Below are 19051 nucleotides of genomic sequence, written 5' to 3'. Positions count from 1 at the left end.
ACTGTAGTGGCAAATATCATCATATATTTTTTTCTTTTGGTCTGACCTTCCTTTTATTGATATAAAATCTGCTGGAGGATGGGCTATGCAAATTAAAATGTACTTTCTGCCTTATAAACTCTTCATATTTATCTCCTTTTCAGTGTTCTGTCATTGAGATTTTTAACAAAAACTGCTGCAAAAATGGTCCTCAGAATTACTTGTTTCATAAGCATACTAGTCTCTATGGAAAGTAAGTAAGATTTATTTTAAGTACTTCAGTGTATATATATTTAATTAATTATATAATTAATTTTCATCTCTTTGTTGTCAAGTCATGTCTATTTTTCACTTTATTGCTAAAACTCAAGTGTCTCATAAATTATAATTTCTTTTATTTTAACAGTGTGCAAAAGTCAGACACTGACTGAGTCTGAGTCAGTCGTCCTCAAACCTGGGAACGAACATAAACTGACCTGTACTTTCTCTGGGATTGAAGTTGATAATGCAGTTATTTCATGGATAAGACAGGCTGAAGGGAAAGGGCTTGAGTGGATCTCACTTATTTCTGCTCCAAGCGGCAGTAGCAAATATTACTCTAAAACCGTTGAAGGACGATTCACCATCTCCAGAGACAACAGTAAAATGCAGGTGTATCTGCACATGACAAATCTGCAGGCTGAGGACACTGCTGTTTATTACTGTGCCCGAAGAACACAGTAACACAAGAGGCTGCTGAGCAGTACATAAACTTATGTGCTTTGGAGAAACTGTTTGTGTCACACGTGATTCAAAAATAATTCACATAGATAACTGAAAAAAAACAATCCATTCCTCATTAATGAACGTCAACTTTAAAGCATGTAAAAAAAAAAAAAAAAAAAAAAAAAAATGCATGTATTCACTCATTACTCGTCTTATCTCTATGATCAGTGTTCACACCAAAAACACTTAAAAAAAAAAAAAAAAAAAAAAAAAACTCTATTTTTGCCTTATATTGTATGTTTTTGGGAATGTGTAAAGTTTTCATGATTCTGGGATTGGATAAGGATTTGGATCAATTAAAAATGTATCCACTTAACTTTGCTATGTAATTATCTACTACAATAAGTAGTAAATAAAAAGTAACAAACAATACATTGAAAGGCAGACATGGTTACAGAGGTTAATAAGGCACAGAAAATGTAAATGTACCTTTAGAGGGCAGTCTATGCAAACCTGTTCACTCTATTCATCTACAGACACAAAACTTGTTTGTGACTTTCCTGCATCAGGTTCCTCTTTTCATAACATGGCAATGGATATTGTGTGTAGGAGGATCTCACAGACTTGTACAGCCTCTGGATTTAGCAGTGACCCATACTTGTCTTGGATCAGACAGGCTGCAGGAGGAGGTCTGGAGTGGCTGGCATGCATCACATCTGGCAGTAGTGATATATACTACTCTCAGTCTGTTCATGGACGGTTCACCATCTCAGAAGAAAGCAAGAAACAGATCTATCTGCAGATGAATAATATGAAGAATGAAGACACTGCTGTATATTATTGTGCAAGAGAGCCACAGTGACAAATACAACTACAGTAAAATCTGAATTCAACAAACAGACATGTGTCTGTATTTATTTATAAATAATCCACTGGCTCTTTACAGTGTAACATTTAAAAAAATACATTAATTATTTTCTCCCAAATCATAAATATCATCTGAGCAATTACAGTAAAATTGTTAGTACAAAACAATACTGTAGAAAAATATTTTTCATAGGTACATTAGGTACACAGTATGTCTTGAACTACTATAATCAACAACACCCTTTATATGTGTAAATAAAACATCTCATTCATGATTATATTATCACTCATGTATTACATTTACACATTTACATTTATTAGCAAACACTTTTATCCAAAGTGACTTATAAGAGAGGAACCAAGCAATTCGTCAAGGATTCAACAATATTTGTAATATACAATGGCAGGTTTCTTTGATAACCAGGTTTATTTGAGATCAGTAAGCAAGCTAGAGATGAGAATACATATAGAGATATTTTTTATTATTATTGATTCTTGAAATATGACTCTTAAAATGATAGTTCATCCAAAAATAAAAACTATTCCTTTAGTTGATTTTGTCCAGTTTTAATCCAAAACAAATAATTTAAGCCATAAATCATAAAACTAGATGGATGTAAACTAGATCAAGACTCATGTATTGTTATTGCCTGCATAATGCTGTGTAGCGCGTGTTCAAAATCGGATCTGCCCGTCAACTTTAGAATCTTCAGAATGCTTTTAGCCTCCTGAACTGTGCATGTAAATCACGAATCGGCTCCGGCAAGTCCGGGACCAATTGCCCCATTGGCACCTTTGTTACCCCAGTAAAGAAAAACAGAACATATTCTCACCAGCTCCAGGGACTTCAAAGAGTCACCCTGGTGGGGCTAAGGGCCATGTGGTCACAGACCGGTTATCTTACTCTTAAGTTAAACCCTTGTTTGAAAACCCTGCTGAAGAACACCTTCTCGGAAAAGGACCAATCGCTTCAGCCGCACGCACCGAAACTCCTGCAGAAACACGAAACGACCACAGCACCTGAACCTATGCAAGTATAGAACCATTCTTTTCAAAGCGTTTTAAGCTCGATGTGTAAGCTGAGTTTCCTTGCTGGCTCTCAAAGGTTTTAACTGTTCGTAAGTTGCCATTCCTTTGATCACCTCTGTTTTCTTGACTTTACTTTCGCTTTCTATATATGTGTATTATTTGTGTATATTTAGTAGTATAGCCTCTGTATCTGTAGTTTCATATATTAAATACATTATATTCATGCTTGATTGTTTTTTTTTTTTTGCTCATTCAACAAAACCCAGGTCACTTTAACGTTTCGGTTAGGTTGCAAATGTTCACCATCCACATGAGAGAATAAGAGTGTCAATTTCCTCGAGTACAGGATCAGTCCACTAACACTAGGACAAAAGCTGTGTGTCCTGTCTGACTCTGAAATCAATCATGATTCAAATTCTACTCATTTTATGTGCTTTTTACCATGTGAGTGGATTCATTCAGTCACATCAGAAAAGTGAATCTTTCTGTTGCTGACTGTAATTATTCAAATATTTATATAGAAACTGATGAAATGAGACTGACTCTCACAGTATGTTGTTGTCTTCTACAGATGTTTCTGGCATCTCTCTGACCTCGTCTCCTGCACAGATTAAAGCTCCTGGTCAGTCAGTGAAGTTGTCCTGTCAGATCTCTGGATATGCCCTCAAAGACTATGGCACAGGTTGGATCAGGCAGCCTCCTGGAAAAGCCATGGAGTGGATCGGGATCATATGGGGCGGTGGATCGATAGACTCTGCAAATTCCTTCAAGAGTCGCTTCACTATTTCCAGAGACACGGACCGGAATGAGCTGTACTTAGACATCAGCAGCCTGCAGACTGAAGACACAGCTGTGTATTACTGTGCAAAGACAGACACAGTGGCTCAGCTCAATGTGAGATAGTGACAATAACAGATCTGCAGATCATCAACACAAAGATCAACACACTCAATGCCTTCTTAATGCTCATGATCATATTCAGACACATTCACACACAAACACACACACACGCGCACACACACACACACACACACACACACACAAGTGGCCTGAACATTTTGGCATCTTAGATTATTATTTTGAGTCTGTGAACAGAAATACTATTTGTTGTTGTTTTTGGTTAAACAATGAATATAACGTACATTATATTAATGTAATTTATATGAATAATAAAAAACTGTGTATAAAAGTGTATTGTAGAAAAGTATCACAATGCTAATATATTACAGTTTTTTTGGATTGCTTAAGCACAATTTTCAAAACAGGGCCCGTGTTTTCAAAACACTACACACAATTAGCACAACCACACACCCAATTAGCAAAACACTACAGATCCTTTGCATAATTAAACACTCTTGTAAAAACTATACACTTCTGTTTAAAAACCACACTTTGTTACCATATGAAACACACACATTTCACATTACTATACTCTGTTTGCACGAGTTACACTCTGCTGTGATAAACCTAAAACACTTTTAGCACTTCTACTTCCCTATGATTAGAGTAGGCTACCATCAACAAAGTACAAATATAATGTAAATTCACCAAACACTACACAAGACCAATGTTGCAGACTGAAGAAACTCATTTATTTCTCAACACGCCCAAAATGTTGACATGGAGATTCATAATACTGTAACAAAATGTCACTTTACGTATTGTACTGTAAGTTTACTGTAAAAAAAAAAAAAAAAAAACACTAGACATTGTCTCTTCGCCTAGCTGGATCTGGCCAGAGAATTTCATCAACATCACAGGCAATGTTGTCATTAGCAAGACACCTTGGAAAGAAACGTCTTGAATGACAAATCCATCCTTGCATTGCTGCTACCTCCATCTGGTCACAGGCCTCCTCCATGGCTTGGATGAGGGGTACCTCAGCCTGGAGACGGAGATCATATACCTTCCACCGCCATGCCGAGAAAAACTCTTCTATAGGGTTGAGGAATGGAGAGTATGGTGGAAGATATAGGACTGTGAAATGTGGATGTTGCTGAAACCAGTTCTGAACCAGAGCAGAGCGGTGGAAAGACACATTGTCCCAGACAACAATGTATTGCATATGATCGATTTGATTTGCTGCTGTTATGTTGTGCAATTGGTCCAAGAATGTAAGTATGAGTGCTGTGTTGTAAGGGCCCATATGGGCATGACGGTGGAGGACCCCATTCTGTGTAATGGCTGCACAGAGTGTTATATTACCCCCACGTTGCCCTGGGACATTGACTATAGCCCTGTGGCCAATGATGTTTCTTCCCCTCCTTCGTGTTCTCGTCAGGTGGAACCCAGCCTCATCTACGTAAATGAACTCATGCTGGATCTCCTCTCCATCCATTCGTAAAACTCTCTGAAGAACAGTGTCAGGCAAAATTCTGTAGTTCAGTGTAGATCTAGTATACATATTACAGTACAGTAAAAGATTATGAGACAGTATGCAAGATCACACTGCTAAAGTGAGTACATACCTCTGCATAATGATGCCGCAGTCGTTTCACCCTTTCGGAATTGCGCTCGAAAGGCACTCGATAAATTTGCTTCATTTGAATATGTTTTTTTTTTAGGATGCGTGCCAGTGTTGATGTTGAGACCTGATGGATATCATTGAAACTGGCGTGGTTATTGACAATGTTAGCTTGGAGCTGATTGAGTGTTATAGCATTGTTGGCCAAAACCATGTTTACTATCTCCCTCTCTTGCTGTTCTGTGAACATACGAGGCCTTCCCCCTTGTCGTTCCTGACCCTCAATCCCATGTAGAAAAAAAAAAAAAAAAAAACACACAGTATACAATACTACAGTAATTTCACAGAAAAAGGTCACAGAAGTGCTGATAGTGCATAGAATACAGTACTGTAAGCAGTTACTGAAACCGTGCAGATGTTTTTGATATGATGATATTTTTACAATACCTATTTTCCAGTCGAAATGTTCTTATCACACTTGCCACTGTGTATCGGCTTAGATTTGGCTGTACTCGCAGTCCAGCCTCCCTCAGCGTCAGGCCGTGGTTGACAACGTGGTCAACCAGTGTTGCGCGGATCTCATTTGTCAGATTTGGTCCTCTTTGAGCACCTTCTTGTCTTCCTCTTCCTCTTCCTCTTCCTCTACCTCTACCTCCAGCATGGCCTCCATCTCTTCCTCTTCCTCTGTTGATTCCTCCTCTGTTGATTCCTCTTCCTCCCCTTCCTCCTCCTCCTCCTCCTCCTCCTCCTCCTCCTCCTCCTTGTCCTCCTCCTCCTCGTTCTCCTCCTCATCTTACTCTTTCTCTGACTCTTTCCATTGTGCTTGAAGACTGATGAACTCACCTGCTGCTTTTTATAGTGCTTATACACCTGATTGGTGTGTCTACAATTAAGCAAACAAGTGTTTGCACACCTGATGACTGTGTTGAACCAATTGGTTGGACGGTGCGGTAATTTGACAGTCAGTGCTTTGGTATTGCAAGGAAGAGACTTCATGATAGATTTTTGTGTGTAATGTATGTTAAGTGTGTTTAGTGTTTTGCAAATCACTGTGTGTAGAGTTTTTCAACAAGTGTGAGGTTGACAATGTGCTTGTAGTTGTGCAAATATGGGCTAATGTTTTGCTTCTTGAGTGTAAGGTTTTGCTAATAGTGTACTACTTTTAATTTTAGTGTGTAAGCAATCCAAAAAAACTGTATATAATATAGTCTACTATAGCAGCAGAGCTCCACAAGAGGGAGTCACTTACTTAAAAATTAAACATGACCTGTTTCTGAAGACTTAACACAATTATCAAACAATTATTTTCTTACATTATAAATTAAACAACCATGCAGCACACTGACATAATTTAAATTACCTGAAGAAAACATAGCTAAATTGAAGTCCACAATAAACAATTCTGAACTTAGTAACTCCTCCTCTCATTAATAATAATAATCATGTACAAGGCCTGAGAAAGCAGAGTATGCAAATGTGATGATTTACCTCTATATAACACACAAATCCAGCTCACTGTTTACTGTCCAGTGAAAGAACAGGTGCAGAATTTACATTTAGCAAACGTTTTGACAATGGTGTCAATGAGGATCTGGCATTTCATATTTGTGGTGATTGTATCTCAACAAGGTAAATTTGACATTTGTGTTATTCTAGAAAACGTACTCGGTTACTAACGTAACCTCAGTTCCCTGAGATACGGAACGAGTACTGCGTATGGGGAAAGGTCTCCTTTTTCCCCGTTACTGAAGCCTTTTTCAATAACGCAGTGTAACTGCATCGTCATTGGTTCACTCATGGAAAGTTGCTGAACCAATGACGGCGCGGCATAGCTGCGCGGCCTATGGCGACAAAGCGCGCGAAGAAGCCCGCCAAAAAAGGCGGGGCTTACCGCTATATAAGCAGGCATTTCGCCATAGGATTTCAGGTCATACGACTGAAGCGACGACACTGAGGCCGCAGCCTCGTGGCACGGCATGTAACGCAGTACTCGTTCCGTATCTCAGGGAACCGAGGTTACGTTAGTAACCGAGTACGTTCCCTTTCGATACTTCACTCGTACTGCGTATGGGGAACGAATTCAACCGCGCCGTGCCACGGCAGGGAACGACTGAACTTGTCTTGGACACCGTGAGGGAACCAGTGGACAAGTGAGAGGGCCGGAGCCGTCGAACCCATGTGTTACACTTGCAAGAGGGGAGCTAACTCCTGGGGTGGCATGAGGCGGAGCTCGATAGAGGCCGCCGTATCATACCGAGAGGACCCGAGCTTGTAAGGTCGGGATATCCAAGTTATAAAATCTGACAAAAGTGGACGGTGAGGACCAGCCGGCCGCCTCACAGATGTCTTTAATAGGAACTCCACTGGACCATGCCCAAGAGGAAGCCATTCCTCTAGTGGAGTGGGCTCTAACTCCTATGGGGCAGTTGAGGCCCATAGAGGAGTAGCAAAGAGCAATAGCGTCGACTATCCAACGCGAAAGACGTTGCTTTGAGACCGAAGACCCTTTGGTGCGCCCGCCAAAGCAGATAAAGAGCTGATCGGATTGCCGGAAAGGCTGTGATCGCTCAACATAGGTCCTCAATGCCCTGACAGGGCAGAGTAATTCCAGCTCTCGCTCGTCCGACGACCGAGGAAGCGCTGAGAGGGAAATGACCTGTGCTCTGAATGGAGTCGAGAGCACCTTCGGAACATAGCCATGCCTAGGTTTCAGAATGACTTTGGAGTCGTTGGGCCCGAACTTAAGGCATGCAGGGCTCACAGAGAGGGCCTGCAAGTCGCCGACTCGTTTGACCGATGCTAGTGCAAGCAGCAGAGCGGTTTTGAGTGTCAGGGGCCTGAGGTCAGCTGAACACAGTGGCTCAAAGGGGGGCCCTTTGAGAGCTCTGAGGACCAAAGAGAGGTCCCAGGTGGGAACAGTGAGAGGACGAGGTGGATTCAATCGCCTAGAACCTCTCAAAAAACTTGCCACAAGGCTGTTTCGTCCCACTGACTGGCCAGCGATAGGAGCGTGAAACGCTGCGATGGCTGCTACGTAAACCTTGAGCGTTGAAGGGGTGCGACCCATATCTAAACGCTCCTGGAGGAATGACAGTATCGGTGATATGCCACACTCCACAGGGTCTATGCTGCGTGCAGAGCACCAGTCAACAAAGACCGACCATTTCTGGGCGTAGAGGCGTCTCGTGGACGGGGCTCTCGCCTGAGAGATGGTATCTAGCACGTCCCCTGGGAGGTTTGGAGGCTCCCATCGAGGGACCAGAGGTGCAGAGCCCAGAGTTCTGGCTGGGGATGCCAGATCGTCCTGTTCACCTGAGACAGGAGGTCCTGTCTCAGGGGGATCGGCCACGGGGCTTCCGTGGAAAGCCTGAACAGTTCTGAGGACCAGATTTGGCTCCTCCAGAGCGGGGCCACTAGGAGGACTCTGTGCTTGTCTTCCCTGACTCGTCTGATAACCTGAGGGATCAGAGCGATCGGGGGAAAAGCGTAAAGGAGGGTGCAGGGCCAGTCGTGGGCCAGAGCATCTTCCTCCTTCGAGAAATAAATTGGGCAGTGAGAGTTGTCTTCTGAGGCGAAGAGGTCTATCTCTGCCCTCCCGAAGAACTCCCAGATCGTGAGAACCGTCTGCGGGTGGAGCATCCACTCGTCTGAGGGGACGTTGCTCCGAGATAGCATATCTGCTCCCAAGTTTGTTCTCCCGGGTATGTGAGTCGCTTTGAGAGACTGTAACCTCGGAAATGCCCACTCCAGAAGACGTTTCGCCAGTGCGCATAAGCGGCTGGAGGAAAGGCCGCCCTGGTGATTTATATATGACACCACTGTCATGCTGTCCGACTGGACTAGGACGTGGCGTCCCGTCAGGTATGCCTGAAACGCCTGAAGGGCTCGGAACACTGCCAACATCTCGAGGCAGTTGATATGCAGATGGCTTTCTTCGCGAGACCACGAGCCGAAGGCCGGTCTGCCCTCGCAAAGAGCGCCCCAACCCATGTTGGACGCATCTGTCGAGAGCACTGTCCTTCTGGACACCGCCTGTAGGGGTACTCCAAGACTGAACCATACAGGGTTCATCCAGGGTTTCAGAGCTGTCAAACAGGCCTGATTGACCCTGAGACGCAGGCGGCCGTGCCGCCAGGCGTGAGGAGGGACCCGAAACTTCAACCAGTATTGTAGAGACCGCATCCGGAGAAGGCCGAGCTGCAGAACCGGGAAGGCGGAAGCCATTAGCCCTAGCATCCTCTGGAAGAACTTCAGAGGGAGGTAGGCTCTGTTTCTGACTGAAGCCGCGAGCTGCTGAATGGCCAGGGCGCGCTCTGGCGAGACTACCGCCGTCATACGGACTGAGTCGAAAACTGCACCCAGGAACGTGATGTGTTGGCTGGGAAGCAGCGAGCTCTTGGCAAAATTGACCCTGAGTCCTAGACACTCCAAGTGGCTGAGGAGCACGGATCTGTGGAGTTCTAGCTCGGCTCTCGACTGGGCCAGAATGAGCCAGTCGTCGAGATAATTCAGAACACGGATTCCCATCTGTCTCAGTGGGGAAAGCACCGCGTTCATGCACTTGGTAAAAGTGCGAGGAGCTAGGGACAGCCCGAAGGGAAGGACTGTATATTGGTAAGCCACTCCCTCGAATGCGAATCTCAAGAATCGTCTGTGACGAGGGGCTATCTGGATGTGAAAGTAAGCATCTTTCAGGTCCAGCGAGCAGAACCAGTCCCCGGGGCAAATCTGCGCGAGGATCTGTTTCAGCGTTAACATCTTGAACTTCCGTCTCATGAGGGAGAGGTTCAAGACTCTGAGATCTAAGATGGGTCTGAGACCGCCATCTTTCTTGGGAACCAGGAAATAACGACTGTAGAACCCCGATACGCTCTCTGAGGGGGAGACTATTTCTATAGCTCCTTTCTTCAGTAGAGTCATGACTTCGGCTCGGAGGACATGAGTGTCGTCCGTGTTTACTGAAGTCTGAAGCACCCCGTTGAAGCGCGGGGGCCTTCGGGCGAACTGAAGCGAGTAGCCCCGACTTATGGTTCCCAGGACCCAACTTTACACCCCGGGAATGGCTTGCCAGGCCTCGGCCCGTGTGACAAGGGGTTGTATGGCATCGGATGATGGACCGCTGGTCGGGGGCCCATACACCGGAAAGAGTGGAAGAGGAAGTTTGCTCATTTTTTGAGGAGGTAAAAAATTTATAGTGTTCGCCATGAGAACGGCGTTTTGCATGGGCGCAACATTTGTGGGCCCAGTTAGCGCAACACTGAACATATCTCCCACGCCCGGAACTAAACGGGGCGGAGGGGAGACTGAACGAAGGAGCTTTTGGGGTGGTCCGGCCTCGGCGAGACTTAGCCCCATCCTCTTCCTTCCTGGCAGATCAGGAAGACTTAGGAGGCATCGGGTCCAGCGAAATCTTAGGCCGGGGTCCCTGACGTCTCGGGAAGGAGGAGCGCTTTGCGGGGCGTGAGCGCTGGCGCTGTTCCTTGGGAGGTGCTGCCTGAGAGGTGGAGGAGGCAGTCTTGCTCTGCTGAGCCGGCGCAGGCCTGGGGTGGCTGGAAGCAGAAGCAGAGCTGGAGCGCTTGGGCAGGAAGTGTCGCATTGCTTGGGACGACTTCTGTGCTGCGGTGAAGCGTTCCGTGAAGCCCTCTACTGCTGGCCCGAAGAGACCGGAGGGAGAGACCGGGGCGTCCAAGAAGGCCGTCTTGTCCAGGTCCTTTATCTCGGTCAGGTTGAGCCACAAATGGCGCTCGAGCACGACCAGGCTGGCCATGGATCGTCCAATGGCCTGGGCTGTGGTTTTTGTGGCACGCAGGGCTAAGTCAGTGGCGCTGCGGAGATCACGAAAGGCAGGTGCATCAATGCCGGACTCGTCCAGAGAGCGGAGGAGCTTCGCTTGGAACACCTGGAAGATCGCCATGGTGTGCAGCGCTGAGGCAGCCTGGCCTGCGGACGCATAGGCTCTGCCAGCCAGGGCAGAGGTGGTCCTGCAGGGCTTGGATGGAAGGGCCCTCTTCGTCTTCCAACCCACAGCCGCGGGGGGACAGAGGTGAGCTGCCACTGCTTCATCCAGGGGCGGTAGGTGCTCATAGCCCTTCTCTTCAGAGCCGTCCACAGTGGTGAGAGCTGAATGGTGCGTAATGCGTAGGCGGGCAGAATAGGGAGCGCGCCACGACTTCGTCAGCTCGTCGTGCACCTCTGGGAAAAACGGGGCGGAGCGTTGGCGAGGGGCCTGGCGACGGCCCGGCAGGAACCACTCGTCAAGCCTGCTCCGCGATGGCTCTTCTGGTGGGGCCCATTCGAGGTCCAGTTCCTCCACTGCCTTTGAGAGGACGCGGAAAAGCTCGGCGTCCATGCCCGGCTTGCAGTCAATGGGCTCCAGCGAGGGTAGGTGGGCGGGGTCCTCCGAGTCACCAGCCCATCCCTCTGTTTCAGAGGCCGCGAGAGACATGGAGTCGTCGAGCGGCTCTTCATCCGATCCGCCAAATGAGACGAGGTCACTCGCATCTGTAGAGGGACGCAGCTCAGGGCGTGAGAACAAGACGGGGGATTGCTCTCTAGTGGGAGAGGGCGAGGCACGCGGGGGCTGAGCCGGCGTGAGCTCGCACAACTCCGGGAGCTGATCCACTCTACCCCGCTGTCTCTTCCTAGCCGGCTCGCGGGAGGAAGAAAACGGGAGGGCGCGAGCGGCGGGACCACTTTCGGAGAAGAAAGCAATCCGTGAGCGCAGAGAGGCTAGACTCATGCTCTCGCAGTGAGAGCATAAGGTCCCAGTGAGCGCAGCCTCTGCGTGGGACTTGCCCAGGCAGCCGACGCACTCACCGTGCCCGTCATCGTCATGCAGAGGGACTCTGCATGTGCCACAAGAGTGGCGCGGCATTTGCAGCAACGCCGCCGCCGTGAAAACGGCATTTGAGGGGCTCTTTTAGAGCGGCGAGGGCCGCTGAAAGCTCTTTTAGAGCGGCGAGAGCCGCGAGAAAAAGCTCTTTTAGAGCGGCGAAAAACCGCGGGAAAAAGCTCTAATAGTCGCGCCGGATGGCGGCAGGAGACGCGCTGAGAGGCGGCCGGAAGCGGGAAGCGGGCGGCTCGAGAGCGGCGCTCGAAGCGGCAGTCTGCGAGGGCGCCGGCGCTGTCTTCGTCCGGCGAGCTCAGCTCAGTCCGCTGCGAGAGCCTGTTCGACGGCGGCGAGAGCTTCTCTAGAGCGGCGAAGGCTTCAGCTCGGAGATCAGCAAAGAATGCGTCGTCGTCGCTGAAGGAGAGAGAACTGAAATCCTATGGCGAAATGCCTGCTTATATAGCCGTAAGCCCCGCCTTTTTTGGCGGGCTTCTTCGCGCGCTTTGTCGCCATAGGTCGCGCAGCTATGCCGCGCCGTCATTGGTTCAACAACTTTCCATGAGTGAACCAATGACGATGCAGTTACACTGCGTTATTGAAAAAGGCTTCAGTAATGGGGAAAAAGGAGACCTTTCCCCATACGCAGTACGAGTGAAGTATCGAAAGGGAACAGCACTATGATAGAAGCTCACTGTTAATATGATTTATGTCTTTTATTCCACAGGTATCAGTGGTGATGAAATCCGATTAGATCAGTCTCCTGCTGTGATAAAGAGACCTGGAGAAACAGTGAAGATCTCCTGTAAAATATCTGGTTTTACGATGACAGAGCACTACATGCACTGGATCAGGCAGAAGCCAGGGAAAGCTCTGGAGTGGATTGGGAGAGTAAACTCTGGCAGTAGTTCTAGATTTGATTATCTTATTTACGCAGACTCTGTGAAAAATCACTTCACTATGAGTGAGGATGTGTCTCAAAGTACACAGTATCTTGAAGCTAAGAGTCTGAAAGAAGAGGACACTGCTGTTTATTACTGTGCTCGAGAGTCACAGTGACTCCATCTGGTGAAGAGGCCTAACAATAACTACAGAAAGGAAAGACCAGTTATTAGTCTATCACTGCTAATTTACTATTATTATTGTTATTAAATTATTATTATTAAATTGTTATGTAGCGCCCCCTACCTGTCTTTATGTTAATTAAGTAGAGCAGTGCACGGATTCAATTACTATGTGCCTACCAATGTTGAAGTTAGGCCCCTCTGGTCACAATGAATTACTTCTCCTTTAGAAAGTTATATATAATAAAATCTATATTCACTTATGAATAACTTGTCTATGAATGAACTCTTGTGAAAGTAACAAAATGTAAAGAATTTAATTAAACAATAAAAAAGGGATGAAAATGACCTCAAATAGACAAATGGTTCAGGATGTGAGTAATTCACACAATCACATCTCTATTAAATCACCATTTAACAATATCACACCAATAATGCAATACTTCAGGTGATAAAATTAATTAATTTGTATCTGTCACACTCACTTGAGATGACTGGACAAAATAACTCACTAGGAGTATCAAAAAGTCACTCAAAAAAAAAAAAACATCATAGTTTATAAGTGCACTGAATAACCATATAAATCGATAGGAAATACTGTGGGCCCACACACATACACCAGTCATACACTACACACCCCGTTGCAGGCCTGAGACGTTGCTGGAGTACGTGGTGACCTTAGAAACTGCAAACTGGCCTCTTCACTCTCCTGAGCGGGAAAAACAAAACTCACACAAAGGTACCTGAATTCCGTTGTGGAATAACCAGTGACTCTGCTGCACTGTGGAAATTTCCGGGAAATCTTCCTACGGTGCACGGCTGCGCGCTCTCCGAAGACGGACCACTGACTCCTCTGCACAGTAGTAGGCCTCCGGGAAATCTTCCTGTGCGTAGCTGCACGCTGTCTGAAGACGAACCACAGACTCCTCACTTGCAGCCAGCGAACTCTCACGTTAACTTTGAACTATGTTGTCCTTGCACAGATCGACAAACCGCCAATAAAGTGCGTGAATATAGTCTTTGTGTCTGTAGAATAACTTGAAACACTGCCTGTATTAACGATGGGTCCAGCTAACGAATGGCGAAAGTCCGCAATGTTGAGTGAACATACACGGAGAACCCAGTTACCAACAAATAACACAAACTCCAAACTCGTGGGTCTTAATCAAATTAATATACACAAATCAAGGTATTAATACGATGAGTAACCTATTAAACAGCTCCTTATCTTTACTGCAATCTTTTCGCTTATCTTTTCGATCGGCTGCACTTGTCAATCTCCCCCTCGTCTCTCTCGAAAACAACCACTCATATTCCACAACATGTAAGTGAGGGCGGGACTTCACTTTCATAAACCAATAAAATAAAGAAAGACCTAACTTGTAGGTCAAAACCACGTTTTCGACATGTGTTTAACAATCAAACTTGATATATGATCGCGTTCTTAAAGGCATACCTACACACACTTTATACAACACATATAGTGATATACTCATTCATATTTTAGCTCTGAGCTAGAACCAAACAAAACAAAATCAATTTGATTGAAATAAACCCATTACCTGTAGAATTTTATTCTACTGGGTTACAGTTATTTTTGTGATTTTTAAATATTAGTAGTCATTGTTATAATAAGAGCATCATGATTTTAATTCTCTCTGGTTCTTAAATTCAGACACTTTCTTGTTTGTATCTGAAATCCACTCACCGTTTGTATGACCATTGAAAGGACAGTTTACTGGAGATTGCAGTTTTTGATCTTCACTCAGATTTGTATTTACTTTCTAACTTTAATTATTTTTCTTTCATCCAAATGATAATTTACTGTAACTATGCCAAAAAGTGATCAATTCATTCAAATGTACAGTACTCTTACTTTAATTACTGTAGTGACGCGCAAAAATAAGCAAAGCCACACGTCAGTGCAACAACCACCACTGTCAGTCACATCCTGAAATACCAAAACATCTCACTCCATCCTACTCACTGACCTCATTTAGCCAGACCCTCCTCAGGGTCTCACATACAAGCACCAGTCCTCCAACAACAGCACAGATCTACAGCTTTCTGGTGAGCATCAGCTGAGTGAAATTAAAGGTATTTCCGTGTCTGTGACCATCATGACACCTGTAGAGCTTTGATGACTGTTGATCCAAAAATAAGTTGACAATAAAAAAGAAACAGCTGAACATCAGTCATCAGTTCACAAATGAAATACATGACATAGGAAATTTGTTCTTAGTTATTTTGGTATGAACATAAAAATGCTTAAAAGGCATAAAGCCCAAACTGTGGGAAGAGAAAAAAGGAGAAAACTCATGTCAAATGAAAATAAATACTGACCAAATAAAAAAAAATAGACTTACAATCTATTCATACTATTGAAGCTAGTTATTCTAGTGTCTAAATCACTTTGACTCTTACCTTTTTTTTTTTTTCTTTTTTTTTTTACAAATCTTTTATTTATTTTTTTCATACCATACTCAAATTAAACTTTCCCTCCCTCGATTGGCATAACAGACTTATTTATTTCTGTGTTTCACGTGGTGTTCAGTATTTCAGCTCAACCTCTGAGTAATCATGTTTTGTACATTTGTTTGTACTGTTGATACAGGCAGCTTCATCCTGTGAGGTTTCTTAACTGTTAAAAACAGTCATTGCAAAAATATAATATAATAGTAGCACAAGGTTTAAAACCCATTAACCTCAGAACAAAACATATGGAGGGTATCAGCCATGTTTGTGCTACATGTGGTTAAAAACAATATAGCCTGAAAATAAAGTGTTACCAAAATGTCTTTTACATATCAACAAAATAATAATGCATAAGCAATGAAAGACTGTATAAATTGCTATAAGTAAATGTGGACTACACACACTCATGACAGAAATAAAGTAGTCAGGTTGATACAGCCATATTTTATATTGTTTAAGACTTGAATAAAAAGTTATTTTTGATGGTAACATTTTTATGTTACCTGACAAAGCATTTATTACATTGTGTGTCACGTTATCATAATATATATTACATCATGTATATATCATTTATATATTATCTTTTATAAATATATATATAAATATAAAGTTTTTCCCATCTTCATCTGATAAACAGGGTCATCACTGATTAACACTGAGGGCAGCAGATTTTGTTTAGTTTTTAAGACCCTCCCTTATTCAAATGAAGTCTGAAATATAGTCCGTCCTCTGTTCAATAAATGCTTTGATTTTTCACACTTCTTCACACACCAGAAACATATTTTTTGCATGGAACTGCATTGGTCTAGAGGAAGATGAATCTGAGTTATATTATTCTATTTGTACTGGTTTCATGTAAGTTTAAATCTGCTTACCAATCTCATTAAGCAACTTTCTAAATATAAATATATTTAAAACCAATGCTGTTTTAATGTGAACATTTTGTCTTAGTTCCAGATGCACATGGTCAATCACTGACCTCTTCTGGCTCTAAGGTAAAGAAACCTGGAGAATCCGTCACACTATCTTGTGTGGTTTCTGGACTCTCCCTTAGCTGGCTGCACTGGATCCGTCAGAAACCAGGAAGAGGACTGGAGTGGATCGGCCGTATTGACGATGGCACTGGTACTATTTTTGCTCAGTCGCTACAAGGCCAGTTCTCAATCACAAAAGACACCAGCAAAAACATGGTGTACTTGGAGATAAAAAGCCTGAAGACTGAAGACACAGCTGTTTATTACTGTGCACAAGAGTCACAGTTAGACAAAAGGCTTGAGCGCCAATCAAAAACAGAAGTGCAGACAGACATGACTACAACATTTGCATCCCTGGGAATTAAAGCGTTGCTCTCTTTGTAGATTCTTCAGCTTTATTGGCCACTTTCCTATATTTTGTAAGTTTTGTTACAATAGGATACATGTTTTAAAAAATATGCAAACTAGAAGAACATCCAAATATAATGCATAATCTGATGGGTTAACGAAGGAGCATGTCGATGAAGTTTAATTTTCCTAAACTATATTGCAAGTATTGCAATCTTCTCTCCTTCATTAACTCATCAGATTATGCATTATATTTGGATGTTTTTCTAGTTTGCATATTTGCATAAACGTATCCTATTGTAACAAAACTTACAAAATATAGGAAAGTGGCCAATAAAGCTGAAGAGAATCAGTAGAGGGTTCTTCTTTCGCTTTATATTTGAGACGGTGGCATGTAATTATTTTCTCATCACAGTCCATTCATAAACACCAAAAATGCCTCCACTTCTCCCATTCTGCACAAATTTAAGACCTCAGAGATAATAGCAAGAATCAGTCTGAAAATTGAAAAATCGAAGACACTGCAGTCATACAACTAAAACAATAACAGCTATAAAAATGAATAAAGTCACTAAAGCAAAATGCCATTAAGATATGCATGCTGGGAAATCGTAAACCCTAAACAAATCAGCAACATTCTTTAATATAATATTGTTTGCTCAAGACAACTCAGTTAAATTGTTAACATTTGAGGGAATATGGATGGTCTAATATGTTTATATGAAGATATTTCATATGTGTGACTCAAAAAAATACTGAGCTCTTAGTTCAAGCTCAAGCATGAACATATGAGCACACTGCAAAGTGGTATTTTATGCAATGTTATCCGTTTTCATCTGTATTTCAATTTTGTTTCTTGTAATATAACAACAAATTATGATTAAAGGGCACAACAGAATCTTACAGTTCTAAAAAAAATTTTATGTTGTATTTTTTACCACCCTTAGCGCTGTTACGCTGCACTGTAAAAAAATAAATTAGCTACGGCTGCCAAACAAAAACCTTAAAATTAAAGTAAAATATTCTAATTTAAATAAAGTGTAAAAAAACTTTAACAGAAATTTTCATTATAATTTTTCTTGTTATTTTACAGGTATTCCCTGAATTATTACAAAAAAACACCTTCACTGCAAAACATAATCTTAAAAAAAAAAAAAGTGCAAAACACTCTTACAGAAAAAAACACTGTTGTTTTATATGTATATCCTGAATTGTTACTAACAAAACATTCACTGTAAAATGTGAATCTCTTGTATTTAACCAGAAAAAGCACACACAAATGAATATAACTATATGTAACTGCCTCTGAAATAAAGCAACATGCAGCATAACACCAATGTTTTCTGGCTCATCCTGGACTGAAGCACAGGCTCTACTCTTCAGCACAATGGTGACCCACAAAACACACAATACTGAAACCCAGTGGCGTAACTTTGTTTTAAAAAGTGGGTGGGACAGGAATGTGTGTGTCAGGAATGTGTGTGTATCATTATAATAATAAATGCACAAAATTTATTGACATAGACCTCATGTTTAATATGATAGTTTCGTCCTTACACCTACTATAATACAATATAAAGGTAGTCTTGAAAGTATTTACATTAGTCAGTAAATACGTAAATCCGCATCTTGCATTAGATTGTCCTAATGGACTAGAGGTAGAACTTTTGTTCCGCATGCCAGAGGTTCTGGGTTCTAACCCGCCCTCGTGTTATTTATTTTATTTTTTTCTCATTAAAACCAAAGATGTTCATCAGTGATTGTTTATCAAGAGCAGAGACACGTTAATGTGCATTTTGTTTGTGATTTCACCGGAACGAATAGAGTCTGCGGCTGCAACATCGATAGATTGAAGCGCTCGTCCGTGTGAAGACTGCGCACTGTGCACGAGCGCAAAGAGAAAACTGTTGCGCCACTGATAACAACGGCAACGAGCACTCAACGTGATTTCAAAAACGACACATCCCAGCGCCAGATCGCCTATTATTTAACACAAACGAACGAATTGTTAATAAATGAGATGTTTCTTTTGTATTAGTATACATCCGTGCCGCGAGATGTTTCAAAAAGTGGTGGGGACATGTCCCACCCATCCCACCCGTAACTTACACCTATGCTTAAACCCTTTAAATCCCAACAGAACATGAAACACTAACAGATCTCTCAAGATCTCAGCATCTTCACTTATTACAATCCAGACTTTATTTCATACTAAATTTCTTACTGAGAATTAACAGAGGTTTAGATGTTGATGTTTTATTGAATAAAATAATAAAGTTTGAAGTCACCATTCTGGTGGTCAGTGCTTGCTTTAGTTGGG

General features: G+C 43.1%; 1 long non-coding RNA gene across 1 annotated transcript in view; it reads left to right on the top strand.

The window, feature by feature from the left end:
- The first annotated feature begins 154 nt into the window (after positions 1–154).
- Positions 155–19051, top strand: part of LOC127509648 (uncharacterized) — a 31060-nt gene continuing 12163 nt past the window's right edge. The window contains exons 1-2 of the long non-coding RNA XR_007929333.1: positions 155–232; positions 386–630. This is a non-coding gene — a long non-coding RNA (uncharacterized LOC127509648). The remainder of the gene's footprint in view (positions 233–385; positions 631–19051) is intronic.

Source organism: Ctenopharyngodon idella, chromosome 3 (assembly GCF_019924925.1).
Source record: "Ctenopharyngodon idella isolate HZGC_01 chromosome 3, HZGC01, whole genome shotgun sequence".
NCBI lineage: Eukaryota > Metazoa > Chordata > Actinopteri > Cypriniformes > Xenocyprididae > Ctenopharyngodon > Ctenopharyngodon idella.
The sequence above is the reverse complement of the archived record's forward strand: the minus strand, read 5'-3'. Positions and strand labels throughout refer to the sequence as shown.